At 50.3% G+C, this 17164-nt stretch overlaps 1 protein-coding gene across 4 annotated transcripts in view; it reads right to left on the bottom strand.

Annotated features, from left to right (window-relative positions):
• The window catches only part of MAMLD1 (mastermind like domain containing 1), a 121730-nt gene that overhangs the window by 41072 nt on the left and 63494 nt on the right, over positions 1-17164 (bottom strand). The window lies entirely within an intron of this gene.

The raw sequence follows: 17164 nt of genomic DNA, 5'->3' as shown, positions 1-17164 counted from the left end.
AGTAGGGTAGAGAAAAGAAAATGTGATTAAGAAAATCATAACGAAGAGAAAATGCATTTATGGCACTAGACTGTATTTATCGGAAAACATTTAAGCAGACCTGTGCAGTTCAAGCCTGTGTTTCCAGGCTCGACTTTATTTCTCTTGACACACTTTTTCATGTAAAGAAACCCTGTTTAGCTTTAGAAGTCTTCCTGGGACATTCGTTGCTGATCCTTTGATGTCCCTTCACGTCTGGCTCACTGGGGGGGCGGAGGGTCAATGTGTATGGTAGAGCCACACTGGCCACGACTGTCATGACAGAGTGAACATCAAAAGAGGGCTGTACATGTCACGTTTTGGTGCTCATCAGCTTCATTGAGAAACATCCAGATTCCCAGGGCTTCCCACCACAGACGAACTGCTTCAGTCTCATTCAGAGCAGGGCCCGGGTATCTGAGTTTTCTCAAGGCTCCTGGGCCGATTCTAAATGCACAGCCAAGATGGGAACCACTGGCCCAGAGCGCGAGTGGAGGCAGTGTGGTGAAAGGTCCTGGTTCTGAGGCAGACACAAGCAGGTCTTCGCCTTGCCACTTAACCTCTCTGGACCCCAGTTTCTTCATTTGCAAAATGAGCCTTATTTGAGTTCTCATCTCATGATGCTACTCTGCCTATTGAGTACAATGAAGCAGATTCTGTGACACCTAGTAAATCCTCACTGACTGGTAGCCGGCGTTACCAAGGGCAGCCATGGAAGGGCCCTGGAAGTCCAACCTTGTCCTAGGAAGAGACAGGGGCCCTGACCCCAGGGAAGGGGAAGGACTTGCCCAGAGCTTCTCAGCTGGAGGGCAACAGGGTGCAGGCCAATGCAGGGCCCCTCCATGACCACTGGGCAGCCTCACAACCCACCGCCTTAAACCGCCCTGGTGGCAAGACACTGTGTCACTTCTGCAGGAGGGGTTCCACCACCTGGAGTAACGGGACTTGCCTTCTTCTTTGCCTTTTCTCTGCAACCTGAACAGGGGCACTTTGAGGGGCCGCTCTGCCATCAAGTCCATTGGGGGCTGAGGGCCACAGGGGAGGCAAAAATGCACTGGGCAGGGTAGAGAAGGTGTAAGAAGAGGCCTATCTGGTCATCTGCATCCGCTCTTCCATCCAGGGGCAGTGGACTCTGTATTGGCCCGGAGCAGGTGCTTGGGAAATAGCAGCTGAATGAATCCATGGACACATGAACCCAAATGCCCCGAGACACAGGCAGCTCTGCCGCGTGCTTTCCCGGCCGTTCATTCCATCAGTCATGGGGCAGCCCACAAACAAGTCACTGAGTCCCAAACGAAAATTCCATTTTGTCTACATTCCCCCAAGGACTTGAAAGAATTCCCATATATCAAAAATAGAAATGGATGACCGAGTACAGGTTTTATAGCAGACCCCTTGCAGGGAGTCCGAGCCGGCAATGGCTGGGCCCAGCGCGCTGTGGTGGTATCCTGGACTGCACTACAGGTGTAATGACAGGGAAGCATATGTGGCACCAGACGGGAAGGAAGGGAGGGCGGGGGCCGTGAGTTCAGCAGCCTGGAATCCCTGGCAGACTCTGTGGGTTCCCAGACCGTTTCTTTAATTGTTAGTCTGCTGTTACCTCGTTGGAACCAAGGTAGCAGGACGTGGGGAAGACCAGGCATGGCCACGGGACGCGACAGCTAATATTAGGAACCACTGGCAAGGGAAGGTGGTCTCTAACTCTCTGAAATGAGAGGGCACGTGCATGCAACTTTCCAGGCCCCCAAGCCAATGGTCCCCACTCAGTCCCAATTCTGGAACCCAGCTGTCTCCTCAACAACAAAGCGGACCCCAGGATGCCCCTCCAGGGTGTTAGCTCACTGCTGGTGAATCCAATTTGCTGGAGTGGGTGCCCCCCCTCGCTGCGCCAAGTTGGCAGCTGGATGCCTCACTGAACACTTTGGGAGGATGCCTAACCAGGGGCCACGTTGGCCTCTCTGTCCCTGGGAATGCAGTTGCGGGGGTTGGGGGGGGGAACGTGCTGGCTGAGGCCACTGGTTCGGTAGGGCAGGCGGGAGCCTCTTTGGCGCTTCCCTTTTTCAATGGACGTTAAGGGAGACTTCGCTTTGTTAGAGGCCTCAGCTCTGCGTTTCAGGTTTTATGCTGAGAGCTTTCAACAGCCAGCCTGAAGCACCCTGGCTGAATGGCCAGAACCCCAGCCAAGCATGCACAAGGCCAAGGGAAGGTGGCTATGTTCACACAGAGGCACTCAGCCTCTCGACATCAGCATCTGCCTCCCCCAGGCACCGCCAAGGCTTGGAAGTCTGCTATCCAGTGACTTCTGCGCCTAGATACAGGCTTGCATGCATGCCTTCTCTTGTGCACCCCCGGGATTTGTTACTCATCTCAATTTCCAGCAGCCAGCTGGGCTTTCCTCCTTTCCTAGCACCACACCGGCTCCTCTGCGGGTCACCTGGGCCAGTGGGTGCTGGGCTGAGGTCTGCCTGACTGGGCTGGTTGCTGCTGACTGAATCCCAAGGCACCCTTGGGTGCACCCTTGTTGCAAGTGCAACAAAAGCTGCTACTCTGGAATGACTTCCCTCTCAATGTCATGTTATTGGTGGCAAGTCCCTCCCTAAGCTTCCAGAACCTTCTTAAACAAACCTTCCAGCTTCTCACGTGTCCTGTTTTCCAGTCTCTGGACTCTATGACAGCAAACTATTGGTTCCAGCTACCATCGGCTCCTCTTTCCTCAGGCCATGTATTGTGCATGATCCTGCCCACTTGCTGTGAGGTTTTTTTTTTTTTTACAATAAGTAAATCAGAAAGAAAATAAATAAATCATTGGATGGTAGCAGGATTTCTAGAGACCACATCTCAACCTTCTCTTTTTACAGAAAACAGAATGAGATGTGATTTGCTTGTGGTGGACACAGCTAATTAGTGGACGATGACAACACTAGACCCCAGGTGTCCGCACTCCCAGCCTGAGCCCTCACAGGCCCTTTGGTGGCAGGAGGTGGGGCAGGGAGGGGAAGTGAGGGAGGTTCCCTGGTGTCTTTTAGAAAGGGATGACCATCTCCATCCCCAAATGCCTGCAGAGTCCCATTTCATAGGCAGGCAGACACAGCCACCGATGGGTCCCCAAAACCTTATGAAAATTCACTAAACTGCATTTAAAAGCATGTGATGGCTTCCCCACCCCCTAAATAATGAGAAAAGAAAGGCAACCCTTCTGATAGGGGCCAAGTTCAGCTCTGAACTCAATATTATTTCTGGTTCTGTCTGGATAAAAAGAGCAAGGATTTCTTGGGAAAGGTCTAGATTATAAGAGTACAGTCCAGGCTCATAAAATGGGCATAAGAATAAAGAATATAATATATGTGTGTGTGTATACATTATAAATATATACGCATGTAAAATACATAAATATATTATACTTCCCAAAGAAACCTGGCAGGCTGGTATGAACACTTAATTTTGGAAACTGTAGCTAGAGGTTTAACATGGACACGGTTCCTGTTGGGTAAGTTCATAGGAGGCCAAAAGCGTCTAGGAGAGATCAGTTCAGGGAGCCTCATTTCCCTCCGGAGGTCACCAGGCACATGGGGCCTGAGCAAAATTGTCAAAAAGGTGGAAATGGCCTGTGGCTTATTAGTCTCCCCCTTTCTCCCCCACTGGTGCCTCCTCCAGGTCAGCTTAGGCCAGTCCGCTTGCCGGTTCTCTCGGTCTCTCTCCCAAGTACATCTGTACTCCATCAACATCTTTCTTCAGTACTGTTCCACATTCCCTGAGTTTCTGAGGGCCTGACGTTGCCTCACTAGATTGGATTTCAAGCCCTCAGAGACAAGCATGATCCCTAGTACGCTTGCTTGGAAGGAAGGAATAAAGGTATCATGCATGGTGGACGTAGCCTCAGAATAGGTAAGACAATGATGCATCAGGATTGGGTTTGCAGGAGCAGAGAGAAGATGGAAGGGAGGGAGGGAGGGATAGAATATGCCCATATATATTCAGGGGATCAGATGAGTGTCTATGTGTACAGTATAAAGGCCTATATTGGGGCATATATTCCATTTGCATGTTTGTTCTTCAGAAAAACCTCCTCATACACTGAAATGGACCTTCTTGTAGATCAAACAGGATTTTCAGCATTTCCAGAATTGTAAGATATGATGCTTTGGACAACCCCAGGGTAGCTGAGAATGGCAGAGAACCCTGAAAGCCAATTGGCTTCAAGAGGAGTCATTTGGTCCCAAGCAGGAACCTCTGCTAGTAAGCGGTTTGGAGCGAGAGTCTGATGCTACATATAGGGGATTTATTGGTGCCCCTGGCTTGCCCTGATCCAGCAGAAAGTGCAGCCTCAGCACCTGATGCAGCCGGCGGCAGGCAGGGGTGCAGGACAGAGCCTTGAAGGAGGCACCGAAAGACCTGCATTGAAGTCCTAGCTCCTTCATTTGCTGTGTGACTGTGGGCCAGTCACCACCCCTCTCTGAGCCTCAATATCTTCTGTAAAATGGGCACTCAGCCTGCACTGTGTGCCTCACGGCATCACTGAAGCATGTACACCAGGAGCAGTATTGTTACTGATCTCATTCTCCAGGCCCTGGGTCCCCATTCCGCCCCACTGCCCTCCAGCCTCGGCCTCGGCTTGCCCTCTGAGAAAGAAGGATATGCCCACTAGGACTGGATAGAGGATTGGAGGGAGCAGAGGGACGTGAGCAGCCTAGACCTGACAGCCAGCAGTGCTGCCTCCCCCTGCGTGCCACCACCCCATAGTCTGGGCACTGTCACACTGCCGGTGGCACTCTGCTACCCCAAACTGGGGACTTGTGGCTTTGGCAAGCATCCACCAGACCCATCTAAGCAGCAGCCCCAGCAAATGTAGAAATGAGCAGACCTGGGTGGGTAATTTTCTAGAACTGCATTCTCCCTTTCTCTAGTGTAGACACACTAGTTGGAAGAAGAGTTGGCAAGTCTTAAGAATGGCTCCAAACCTAGACACATACAGATCCAATGAGCTCATAATTCATATTGCCCCCCTCACCCCGAGAATTGAAATATTCTGTCACTGGACATGGGTTTCTGGAGCGCTACCCTTGCACTCCTAGCTTGCCAGAGCTTCCAGGCTCTTAGAGACAGGCTGGGGCCTCCCACTCATGTTAGGACTGGTGATGCCTGAAGCCAGAAACAGATGCACCCATGGGCCAGCTTCTCTGACTCTCAGGTTGGTCTTTCTTCACAGGAAGAAACCCTGACCTCGTTTCCTCTGAACACATTCCCATGTAACCTCAATGGTGGGATAAGGATGATCACTCTGGGGAGAAGAGAAAGATGGGGAGAAGAGAAAGTCTCAAACGGCTGGACGAATTTGGCGAGGCTGGCCTACAGATGAAGCAGGTACTGCGTGGGGCTGGAACAGAAACTGAAGGTCGAAGGCAAAGGCTCTGCCTGAGTCCAGACAATCCCATCTGTGCAGGACCCAGGTTAACAAGCTTCATCTGCGTTTCACTGGAATTATGCTGATGAGCCCAGAATCATGCAAAGAAGGGGAACAGTGGAGGCGGAGCCAAGGTTGGAGGCCACACACCTGATGTTGGGAGGCTGCCAGGGCCGCTGGGCAGACCTGGGTCTCTATATGTGAAGAGGGCAGAGGAACCTTCAGAGGTCATTTAAACTGAACCTCCTCACTTCCCTCTGGGCTGTGCTTCTAAAGACCCTGTGGTATGACCTCTCCTAGGTCTCTGCCTCACTTTGGGCTTCACTTTTCCTAGCTGTAAAGTGAATGCCTCCCAGCTTTGGTAAGCTAATGCTGTGACTTTCTTCCTCTACTGCTCCTGTAGGGAAATGATGGATTCTCTTCTCTTTCACCCAAGGGGGCCTCTCTCCCTGGGGCGGGAATAGGCCAAGGACGGCCCAATGGCCCACAAATGCCCTTGCCATACACAGGAAGTGCACATTATTGCCAATTGCAGATACTCTTAAAGAAAGCACAACATCCCCCAACCCAGTGGGGGTCAAATTGTGGTCGTTCCCGAATATCTCTATGTCTTTTTAATAAGGGATTACTTGAACGTGTGTGTGTGTGTGTGTAGACTAGCACTGTAGTCCTGATAATAGCAGATCTGCTCCAGTTGAATCGAGAAAGGTGGCCTACAATTTTGGTCAAATGAGCCGTGCTTACTTACACATTCTATTAGAAACCTACCAAGTCACCAGTCACCAGGAAGGCTGCCAGCTCCCCAACCAGCTCAAAGGGCATGTGAAAATCAGTGATGCTGTTTTAAAGCTTGTTCCTAGAGATCTATACAGAAGGACAACTTGGCAATGTGTTATGTCAGTCATCTGGGCCTCTGTCCCCCACCTGCCTGCCCTTAACTGCTTCAACCAGTCACTGGAGGCATTGTCCAACTGCAACTTTGGATATCTCCAGTTGGAATCCAGCACATAGGAAATGAACAAAACTGAAGGGAGGGTGACTGAGCTCACAGAGAACACTATACCAAAGGCACCACAGTGCTTCCAGTTTTCCAGAGGTCGTGAGCTCTTATATTTTGATGGCAAAGCCTCCTGGCAGGAGTCAGGCCTAGCTGCCAGGGAGTGCTTCTGCAACTGGTGCCTGGCATCCCCTCAGCCCTGTAGCTTCAGTCCAGCCTGGTTCCCCTGTGGACTCTTAGGTATGGACAGTGTGAAATCATGGTCACAGAGCTGTCATTTCCTGAGGTCTAGGTCATCTCTTGGTCTACCTCATAGCCAAAAGAAATCTCTGTTGAATCCAGGGAGGCAGCTCCTGAGAAAACACTCTGTCTAGAATGCTTGAGAGGTAGAAGGATTCAGAGGTGAGGAAAGAAAGTCCCCACCAGGAGGCTAGGCAGTTTTCATTGAAGCCAAACTTCCCTTCATCCAGAGGCTGACACCAATGGAAAACACCCTCAAGCAGTAACCCACAGACACCCTATTGAGCCAGTGGGGTCTTGACACCTCTTATGCTGGCAGACTGTTGAGTCTGGTTGTCATGTTGCTAACATCTCTCTGTTGCCCTGGGCTGTGGCTGACCCTGTCCACAGCTCTTCACATCTCTAACCAGAGCATATGCACAGGTGGCCTAGTGCTCAGAGCCACCCAGGAAGGTGGGGCACAGCCACACTTGTAGCTCTGGACCCACTTGGTAGGCCCTGCATCCATACCACGAAGCCTCCAGTGAGGCCCCCAATTTGGCTCATGACCATACATTGGATGGGAAGCTCTTATCCCCCCTCCCTTGCTGTCTGGCTCCTGGCTCCCCAGGCCTTCCTTTCACAAGTGTCTCCATATTGGCTGGAACTCTGGATGTGGGTTCCATCAGGCAGTGGTTGTCTCCTTCCTGATGCTTATGGGATTAGGAGTGGGGTCAGCCAGGACACCTCTGGTCTGGGCCCTGATGGGCTGAGTTCTGAGAGGGGGTGTTGGTGCATTTCAGGGATGTGACTTCTGGCAGAGCTAAGCCAGGGTAACAACCAGCCACTGATAATCCAAGAACTGGAAACAAGTCCTGGGTCATTTGGAGCTGGAGCAGTTTGAGCTGTATGGAAATCATGCACCCCATTGGGTACTCATGGCTCTCCATCCAGATAACTCTAGAGACCTGTGCTTGTGTACAGGTGAGCACAGCAGCAATATCTCTCCTCATAGCAAGGCCCCATTGGATTCCTGTGGCTGAGTCAGGGCCACGGGGACAGTCCTGGTTTTGTGGGAGGTGCTCCTCCCCATTGCTGGGACACCAACTTGAGTAGTTTAGAAAACAGAATGGTTGCTTATTGTTCAGCACCTCCTCTGTTTGCAGGAACAGATCTCTACATTGTGGGGACTGGCTGATGCTTATAGTTTGGGGGGCCCTCTTCAGGGAAGAGAATATAACCTGAAAAGAACAAAATTAGGGGCATCTGGTGGCTCAGTCAGTAGAGCGTGCGACTCTTGATCTTGGGGTTGTGCATTTGACCCCACGTTGGGTGTAGAGATTACATGAAAAAAAATCTTAAAAAAAAATCTTAAAAAAAAAAAGAACAAAATTAGGTGCCAGGCCTTGGAAGGTTTGAAGGGCGAGTCTTAAGGCTTACGCACAATGTGACCTCACTTCTGCCTGCGCCCCAACAATGGGCTAAGTCAAATGGCAACAGGCTTTCAAACACGGCAGGGATTCCCTTGCCTGAGAAACCCAGCAGCTGTGTAGGTGGGAGAAGAATCCAGAGCCACCTGGTCAGTCTCGTGCATTCTGAAGGTCACATGCTCGGTGAATAAGCACATTTTAGCAGCTGAGTGCCAACTTCTGACTCTAAAATCTACTAACTGTCTGCAGATGTATCAACCCCCGTCAGTAGATTTTAGCACCAGGCTGTTTGAGCTGTGACGCCACAGACACAGAGGCTGGGAGGGGATATGGGATAAGGAGCATCAGGTCAGTCCAGAGACCCTCCCCATGGTTAGGTCCTCTTTTATCCACAGCTTTATCAAGTGACGCATGATTGATAAATAAAAATTGTATGTATTTAGGTTATACAATGAGATATTTTAAATGTACAGTGTGATGATTTAACAGACACATACGCTGTGAAATAATTTAGGTCTTTTTTTTTTTAAACTGAGGTTAAATTCACAGAGCATGAAATGAACCTTTTTTAAATGTACAATTCAGTGGCATTTCGGTCGTTCACAACGCTGTGCAACCAAAATGGGGATAGGAGGGCCCACTTCACACATTTTTATAAGATCACATGAGTTTAGAAATGTAAAGTGAGCATTGTGTCCAGCATGGTGCACATGCCAAATAAATATTCTTTCTGTTTCCACTCTTGAAAATGCAAACACATTCTTGGTGGTCCCAAAATAGCCTTTAACATGGTTTACTCAGCAGCATTTGTCATTCAAGGCAGATCTACATTTACTCACTGGCTGTACTTCTGAACAGCTGTATGCAAGGCTAACTTTTGTAAGCTAAATCATAATAAAATGCAAGAAGACTTTGCCATTGGGAAAAGAAAGAATGTGCCATTGAAAGGAAATCCTTAGTCAAACCTTTTATGAAGTAAAAGATCTTTCATCCAAAGTCACATGCTCTTTAAGGTGTGCACTTGGGGATATAGGCTTTTTTGGGTAATGAATCCTAATTTAATTTTGCCCACAAACTCATGCTGACGTTCCAAAAAGTACACAGCAACAGGAGTGGGTTACATATCGAAAACAATGACAATTCAAAATATTCATTTCTTTGACTGTATATGGAAAGTGTCTGTGATTGCCTCATGGAATATGTCATAGAATCTAAAAATTTCCCCTGCCTCGGTGCGTGTGTGTGTGTGTGTGTGCGCGTGCGTGTGTGTGCGAGGGTGGTGGTGCCGTGGTATAGATGGCAGTGATGGCGGTGGTAGTGGTAGAGGTGGTGGCGATGATGGAGGCAGCAGTGACGTGGTGGTATTGGAGGCAGTGGCAGCGGCGGTAGCGATGGAGGTGGTGGTGGTGGCGGTGGCGGTGGAGGCAGGGGTGGCGGTGGTGCTGCGGATCTGGGGGTAACCCTAAGTACACCTCCTCCTTGCTCTACATCTCTGTCAGAAGCTCCACGAGCTGGGCCAGAGGAAGAAGACTCTCTCTGAATTAGCAAAACCCTCAAAACGGTCGCATTGTGGTCATTTCTAATTCTCTTTTTCTCATCCAGAAAGCAAACTGAATTACTGGTGAAAACGCAGGAGATTTTTGTTTGTTAAAATGCTGCCGATAAAGTAATTTTATGTCAGATTTAACTACAGGAAAGGGCAAGGCATTTCTCAGTTCCTTAGCTGTCATGTGGCTAAAATAAATAGGATGGACAGCAGTTAGCCCCCGTACACTTAGCTCTTTGAAGCCATATATTCAGAAAGCAGATGTTGGGTGTTGGTGTTTGGGGGCTGGCTTCCTGGAGATATTTTATATTGGCCAAGCTCATTGTTCTAAACCCCAAAGGCTTGACTTAAAGGACAAAAAGAGGCAAGAAAACGTTCAGCTTTCTTGACAGTGTCCCATCAGCAGTCCTATCACTAGACAGCGTTAGCACCAGAGGCTCATTCTAGAAAAAGAGGCAGCTAGAGAGAGTGGCACATGGCTTCTGTCCACTAATTGTGCAAATCAAGGCTGTCTAGGGGGTCTCGGGTGAGCACACACCAGAGAGAGAAGTGGTGGGGCAGCCTGAGGAGAAGCTGGAATTCCAGCAGCACAGACAGTAAGTGAGCACAGAGTGAGTGGTGTTCGTCACAGGACTGAAGAAACGGCTAAGTGACAAAGGCTAGGTGGCTCCCCTTAAAAGGAGACAGTTAAGTGGACATCTAAATGCAGGCCTCCAGGCAGGAGGACAGAAGTGAGAAGGCCCTGCGGGGAAGCTCCTGGCATGTTCCGGGGCAGGCAGGTGGCCAGCGGGCTTGGTGCGCAGTGAGCCAGGGAAGCAGCTGTGTGCTGGCACAGGGCGCCACAGAAGGTGGTGGAAAGGTGGTTGTCAGCAGTGGGAATGATCAGTTCAGCTTGTTTGTGGAAGACCTCTCTGGACGCTGACAGGACAGGGAGAAATGGACGTTGTGGGAAGAATGGGGAACAGTCACAGAGGCAAGGACTCCAGAGGAGGGAAAAGCTCCAGAGCAGGGGACCGAGCCGGCTGTGGCATAGAAGAGGAAGCAGAACACTAGGAGAGGTGTGAGGGTCTGTGCTTCCTCCCCCAAGCGGTACCCACTTATTAGGAGAAACTGTGGCTTCAGAAAAATGAACCACAGCCCAGTGACCTAGGTCAGAGGACGGCAAACTTCTTCTGTAAAGGCCCAAACAGTAAATATCTCAGACGTTGCAGGCCCTGTGGTCTCTGTCGCCCTTCTGTAGTAGACAATATGTTAACGGCCGGACGTGGCTGTGTGCTAATAAAACTTTACAAAAACAAGCTCCCGGCTAGATTTAGCCCACGGGCTGGAGTTCGCCACCTCTTGACCTAGAGCCCGAGCTGAGCATTTTCCCCGAGGGACATAAATTATTTCCAAATTGCCCTCCTTACACTGCAGGGGGCCACGGAGGTCTACCGTTCACAAGAGCGTTATGCGACATTTCCAGAGCTGAAAAGCTTCACGGTTTCTACCATCGCCCAAGTTAGGTGACCATTTCTGAACCGGGCCTGAACAGGGCAATGTAGGCAGCAGTCTCAAATGCCATGTTTCACCTTCACTAATGACAGTGAAAGGAGAGAACACCACCTCCTCCAGGATGCCCGTCTGCCTTGCTCTTCCAGCTTTGGTATACCCTTGAACCATTCACATCTTGTCTATCAGCTTAAAACACCCCTTCTTCCCTCAGGCCTTCACGGGTCTCTATGATAATGCAGCTTCATCTTCTACCCCTTTCACCCCCAGGCCACTGCTCTGGCACACCTCCAGGTTGCCATGTTAGGCCTATAGCTCTCTGACAGCAAGTATTGTTTCCTCCTCATCTCTGTACCCCCAGAGCACCTAGCCTTGTGACAGGGCTCAGCTGGCATCTGCAGGTTTGAATGAACCATTGGAGCAAAAGGTTTCCTGCAAATTATCCTGTTCTTTTTGTTTCTAAGCACAAGGCCAAGAGACAACTGCTTTTCAGAAACTGTGATTAAATTCACTAACTGGCCCAGTGACCTTGGACATGTTCCTTCTCCTTTGTGTGCCCTTGGCCTCTTATGTTCAACACAGGGGGTGGACTGAACGATTGCTAAGGGACTTTATGGCAAAGAGGAGCAGTAGCCACTGCTTACTGAGCATTTATTATGTGCCCAGGCCTGAGCCTCGGGTGGGACAGGAGACCTCGGGGTCACAGGGCTGCCTGTGCCAGTTGGGGAGCAACTGAACTGTGAGGGTGACCAAACCCCGCATCACTGGAGGAGACAGACAAAGGCACATTTCTGTGGAAGGGCAGGGTAGCGGGAGAGTGGGAGGTAGTGGCAGTGGTAGCCGCATCTGGGCCTTGGGCCTGGGCCCCCAGTGGTCAAGTCCAGTGGCCTGTGGCTCATGTCTGCCTTTCTAACTTTGGTATTTTGGGGGTTGGAGGTCTGGTGAGAAGGGAGGAGCAAGATGAGGAGAGAGAAAAGGCAGGAAGGAAGGGGAGAAGGAAAGGCAAAGGGGAGAAGGGAGGGTATTAAATTATTCTATGTCGACTGCAGAAATCAAAACCTGAACCCCAAACCTCAGAAGCACATGCTTCCCTCGCTCCCCTGTGAGGTCTGGAACTCCGCACCCCAGGGGCAGCTCATGACCCATATATCTGTCTGCAAGCAGAGTTATATTGAGTTCCTAGCTGGGGATTTTCAGCAAAAGCAAGAGGCCTTAGCTGACACAGGCCAGCCCAGGGTTTGGGGGAGCCCCAGGCCCTCATCTCCAGGGCTTGCCCCCAGTTTGCACATATCCTGTGGGGAGTGATGCCTGAGCTTCTGCTCAGCTGGGCCCTTCTACTGCCCCGATCTGGGGCCCAACAGAGTCCACTCTCCTTCCCGGGAAGCTCAACCTCCAGAAACCTGTCACCTTGGGCCTAATGTCAAGGCAGCCAGGGGCGGGGGCCAGGCAGGAGTGCAGACAAGGCAGCACCGAGCCCCCAGATGCCAGCAGAAGCCAGCTGCCAAATGGAACTCGCCTCCCAGCATCCTCTCTTTCAAACAGACTGCGATTTTCAGGTCACCGGCTTGCTGAACTGGGCTGCCCAGGCAGGACCCAGATGCGGAGCCCAGCGGTATCCTGCCGGCTGAGCAGCACCGAGACCTGGTGGAAGACATCAGTCTGGAGGCAAGGCCTCTGCCTGGTGGCCGCCCTGGCTGAATGTCTGAAGCAGGAAAGGGCCCTTCCTGCAGGAGGAGGAGGAGGGGAAAAGGGAGCGAGCAGCTGCGTGCTCCGTGGGGAGGATCCCCAAAATAGAAAGGCGCATACGCACTGCAGGCCTTGACCCAGAATGCTCAGAGCTACAGCGCAAATCCAGCTCTTCTCAGGCTGCTGATGAGACTGAGGTGTCCTCAGGGGTCCCGTGAGTTTCTACCTGAGCTCCAAGGACACGCCCCCCACTGCCTTCTGAGTCAATGCCAATCTCTGATCATTAGAAAAAAAGTGCAAACAGCAGTAACACCTGGTGGTGTTTAGGCTGCGTTTATATCCACATCTTGATCGTCATCATCCCAGAAACCCTGGTATGGGAAGAGGGTAGATTATCAACCCTACGGTACTGGTGCGGACTGAAGCCCAGACACTCAGGCAAGATCTCACTAAGTGTCAGGTACAGTGACCTACCTGAGGAGCTGGTCCCTGGACCACCTGGTGCCTGGAAATGAGGCCATACACATACCTCCCATCTCCTGGGGCCAAACCTGTACCTGCAACATGCCCACAGCCTGCATGACGCAAGGGACACTGGGCTTCCCCTCCAGGATTCCAAGAAGGCCATTTGGACAAAGTCCAGATCCTGGCTGGCTGTCCCTACCTCCCTGTAGGGTTTTTAATCAGTCTGGCTCACTGTGTACAAGCTGGGCTGTAGGCAATGCCGGTCAGAAGGTTCCAGGGAACCACCGGGATGAAATAAAGACTCATCCACTCTATTTCTGTTGATGGGCTGTTTCTGCCACTGGAATGAAATCTCCAGGCAGCCTGGGACTCTGATCCACTGCTCTGGCCTGAGTCCCCAGAGTCATGGCCAGCCTACAGAAGACTCTCTCTGGGTTCCTAATCTGGGAATGGGAAGCAGCAAAGGAAGAGGACCTTTGGAGTCAGGGCGCCTGGATTTGAGATCTGAGTTTCCAACCTACTGACTGTAACGTTGGGAAAGTCACCATCCTCTCTGAGCCTCAGTCTCTTCATCACTGAAGTGGATATACTAATCCCCCAGTCACAGGAGCAGATGAGCCAATGTATATAAAGTAGGTCACGCAAGAGAGCCACTCCACTCTTCTCTCCTCCCAGTTTCAAGGTAGGATAAGTAGAACTACAGAGTATGACTGATTTGTTCCCACTGCAGAAAGCCTGGGAACAGTTCACTCCTCGACTGGTAACTGCTGGAGCCCGGGGCGTAGCACTGGGTTGGGCACACAGGAGAGACCCTGGAAATGTGGTGGGAGGCCAGAGACAGGCCCCCCAGCTCAAGAGGAAAGGGACATGCTCAAGGTCTCCCGAAGCACTAGTCTGAGGTCTCCTTACAGGGTCCTGTGCTTGTTTTGGAAGGAAAAGCCATGTGCTTCCAAGGACGATGGATATACATCCTGAACCTGATCACATGCCACAGCAGGAAGTGACTAGCCCTCCTCCTCCTGGGTAACATTCCTTGTTACACTTGGGGCTCCTCTCTCCCCCTCACTCAGCCCCACTTGCCTTTAGAGGTGAGAATCAGAAGGGGTGATGGGTTGGTTTTGGGCAGTCTGTGGGTTTGGAAAGCAGGCTGCACTTGGGGCTACCCACATGAGGACTCTATGTTGCTCGCCACCTTCTTGATGGGCATCTTTCTGTAAGTCACTGGGTTTCTCAGGCCTTAGTGTCCTCATCCATAAAGAGGGAGAATGGTTGGAAAATTCAGAAGTAATGCCGGGCATGCCAACTCACTGTCACCTATAGCGAGCCATTTAGTATGATTAAATGACAAAACACAGAAGATAAGCAGAGACCACAGTGTCTCCTTCCTTCTCCAACTGTGTGCCCTTGACACCCCCATCTTGTCTGGAGCCGAATGGACTAGGTGGCTGCTCAGAGCTGGGCCATCTTTGCACCTGCAGTGGGTGTCGACTGAGACAGAGATGACATGTGACATGTACTCCGAGTTCTACTTCAATGCAGGCTCCAAAGCACTTCCATCTGCAGTGCTAATGTTTTAGAGATTCTCACACTAGTAATCAGTCAGCCCATCAATCTGGGGGAGGAATGGAGATCTTAACTTCAAAGGGAAGGACCAAACGTTCTGCCTCCTGTTAAAACTCCATATACACTGATGGCAGAGACTGGATGCCTTATTAACCTTGGGTGGATGCCCAAATGTTCAAAAGGTAAAACTCTGCTTTTCTCCAGATCATAAGACTCATTAATCAATCATGCTCCTGAATGAATGAACAAATACTGAAAAGGTACTTGTGCCGCTGAGATCTCTAATGATGGCTACTGCTGCCTGCTATGTGCTCAGCGCTTTGTGATTTTCAACGTGCTCTATGACTTCGGTCAAGTTGCTTAACCTCCTTGAGCCTCAGTTTCCTGGAGATAGCCTCTTCATCTCAGGGTTAGCCTAAGGATTACAAGAGCTAATGCTCCACAAGTGCCTGGCACCTAGTCAGTGCTCAATTAAATGTGGCTATCCTTACTCCTGGCTCATTTGACTTTTGGCCTCGGGGAGGGCAAAGGATGGACAAGGTCCCAGAGCTATTTAGGAGCAGAAGCAAGACTAGACTCCAGGAGTCCCGAGCCCTGGTCTTAGGCCAAGAATAATCATCACATCAGATGTACGTTTTCCTGCAAGGGGGTTCTCGATTATTCGCATTCCTGGAAAGCCTGGGGCTAATTTAAAAGAATTCTCCTTTGAGGGTGATAGAATTTTATTAACAGATCTTTACTTGAAACATTTTTGTTGTTGTTGATAGTTTGTTTTGGGGGAAAAGACAAGAGAACCAAGTCAGCTGAGTGTCTCAATCAGGTCACCATGGGAAAAAGATGCTTGCAGGATGAGGGAGAGTGGTGTGCACGGTTTCCTGCAGCTGGGGGCGGGGGCAGGGTGTCATCGTTGGATGTTAGTAAGCAACGAAAACAGTGGAGATACAGCTGAGGCAAACCAACAGGCCATTCTGCATTTCATCTGTCTGTCTCTGTCCCTCAGGCCACAAACACCCAGGCTGCTGAGAACCTCAGTGTGTACTGCAGAGCTCCATGTTAGAGCCGGTGTCTTCCCAAGGCTGCAGAGATTTAACAACCAGGAAAACTCAGCTATGCTCAAGCCAAGGACTGCCCTGGCTGCTGGCTGATAGCAACAGCAGTACCTGCTGGGCCAGACTCTATGCTTACTTATCAGGCCCAGCCAAAGGAGTGGGCTCCTTCAATGTCATCACCTTCAGAGGCTGCATGCATCTTCCAAGAAGACACATGTGCTTTTTGTTGCAAACAGGACTCATCTGACAGAGGTGCTTTTGGAGCCTGAGGCATGTTTTTTGGATTCCCTCAACTGGGGCAAATCCTTGGTCTTCTAGGACAGCTTGGAATTTTGGAAACGGTCAGGTCGCTCAGTCAGAGCCAAGGGCAGTGAACAAGGTGTGCCACAGAAGAAGGAGAAGGACTGATTTTGAACAAGTCCAAGGAGTGAGTCTAAAGCAATAAATGTGAGTTTTTGGCAAGGCTTACAAAGGGCTCTAAAAGGCCATCTGCAAAGAGACGCCAAGCCCAGAAATGGCATGAGCAATGGCAACTTCTCCCACGTGAGGGCATGGATGGCTGTTCCAAGGGCCTATTCTAAGGAAAACCCTTTCAGCATTGAGTTTATACTGATGAAAACCAAAGCAGTTACTTACTAGTCATAGTTTTTTTAAAGGGTGTTGGTGGGGCTCATGAGGAGAAGGAGAAGAGGACCCTTGCAAATACAACCCACCCATGGCTCCTAGGAACAAAAACAGGTGTGAAACAAAGGAGAAATTGAAAGTCACACCCAAATGAATCTGGATTCTGGATGTATTATCATGAGGTTTTCCTTCACTGATTCATTTGTTGATCATAAAAGAGAAGCAAGAAATCTGAGGGGTAATTAGGATGGAGGTTAGAGATTGCCTGCTACAAGATGTCTGACTGAAGGGCTGGCAACTTGGAGGACAGGTGGCTGGCCAAGTGATTGCTCCATGACTGTCATCCCATCTGACTGCCATCTCTGTGAGCTGGAACTCTAGTAATCAAAGTCTGTTAATGTCTATGTACTCAACCGGATACTACATTCTCAATACACTGTTGGTGGTAGACAATGAGGAAAAACAGAGAAGCAAGATTTCGACAATCTTTCTCAACACCTGTGCACATCTCAGAATCCTAAACTAAATAGAAAGCTGACTTACTGAAAGTGGATTGCCCTTGGAATTGGAGAGGCCTGGCCCTCTAGTTATGTGAAATGACGTTACCTCAGAGCCCCAAGCTCCCAGTTCTCTGAACAGGAAGGAAGCAGACCCATGGCTCTATAAGAGCCATTT

The sequence above is a fragment of the Felis catus genome, chromosome X, assembly GCF_018350175.1.
Source record: "Felis catus isolate Fca126 chromosome X, F.catus_Fca126_mat1.0, whole genome shotgun sequence".
NCBI classification, from domain to species: domain Eukaryota; kingdom Metazoa; phylum Chordata; class Mammalia; order Carnivora; family Felidae; genus Felis; species Felis catus.
The sequence above is the reverse complement of the archived record's forward strand: the minus strand, read 5'-3'. Positions and strand labels throughout refer to the sequence as shown.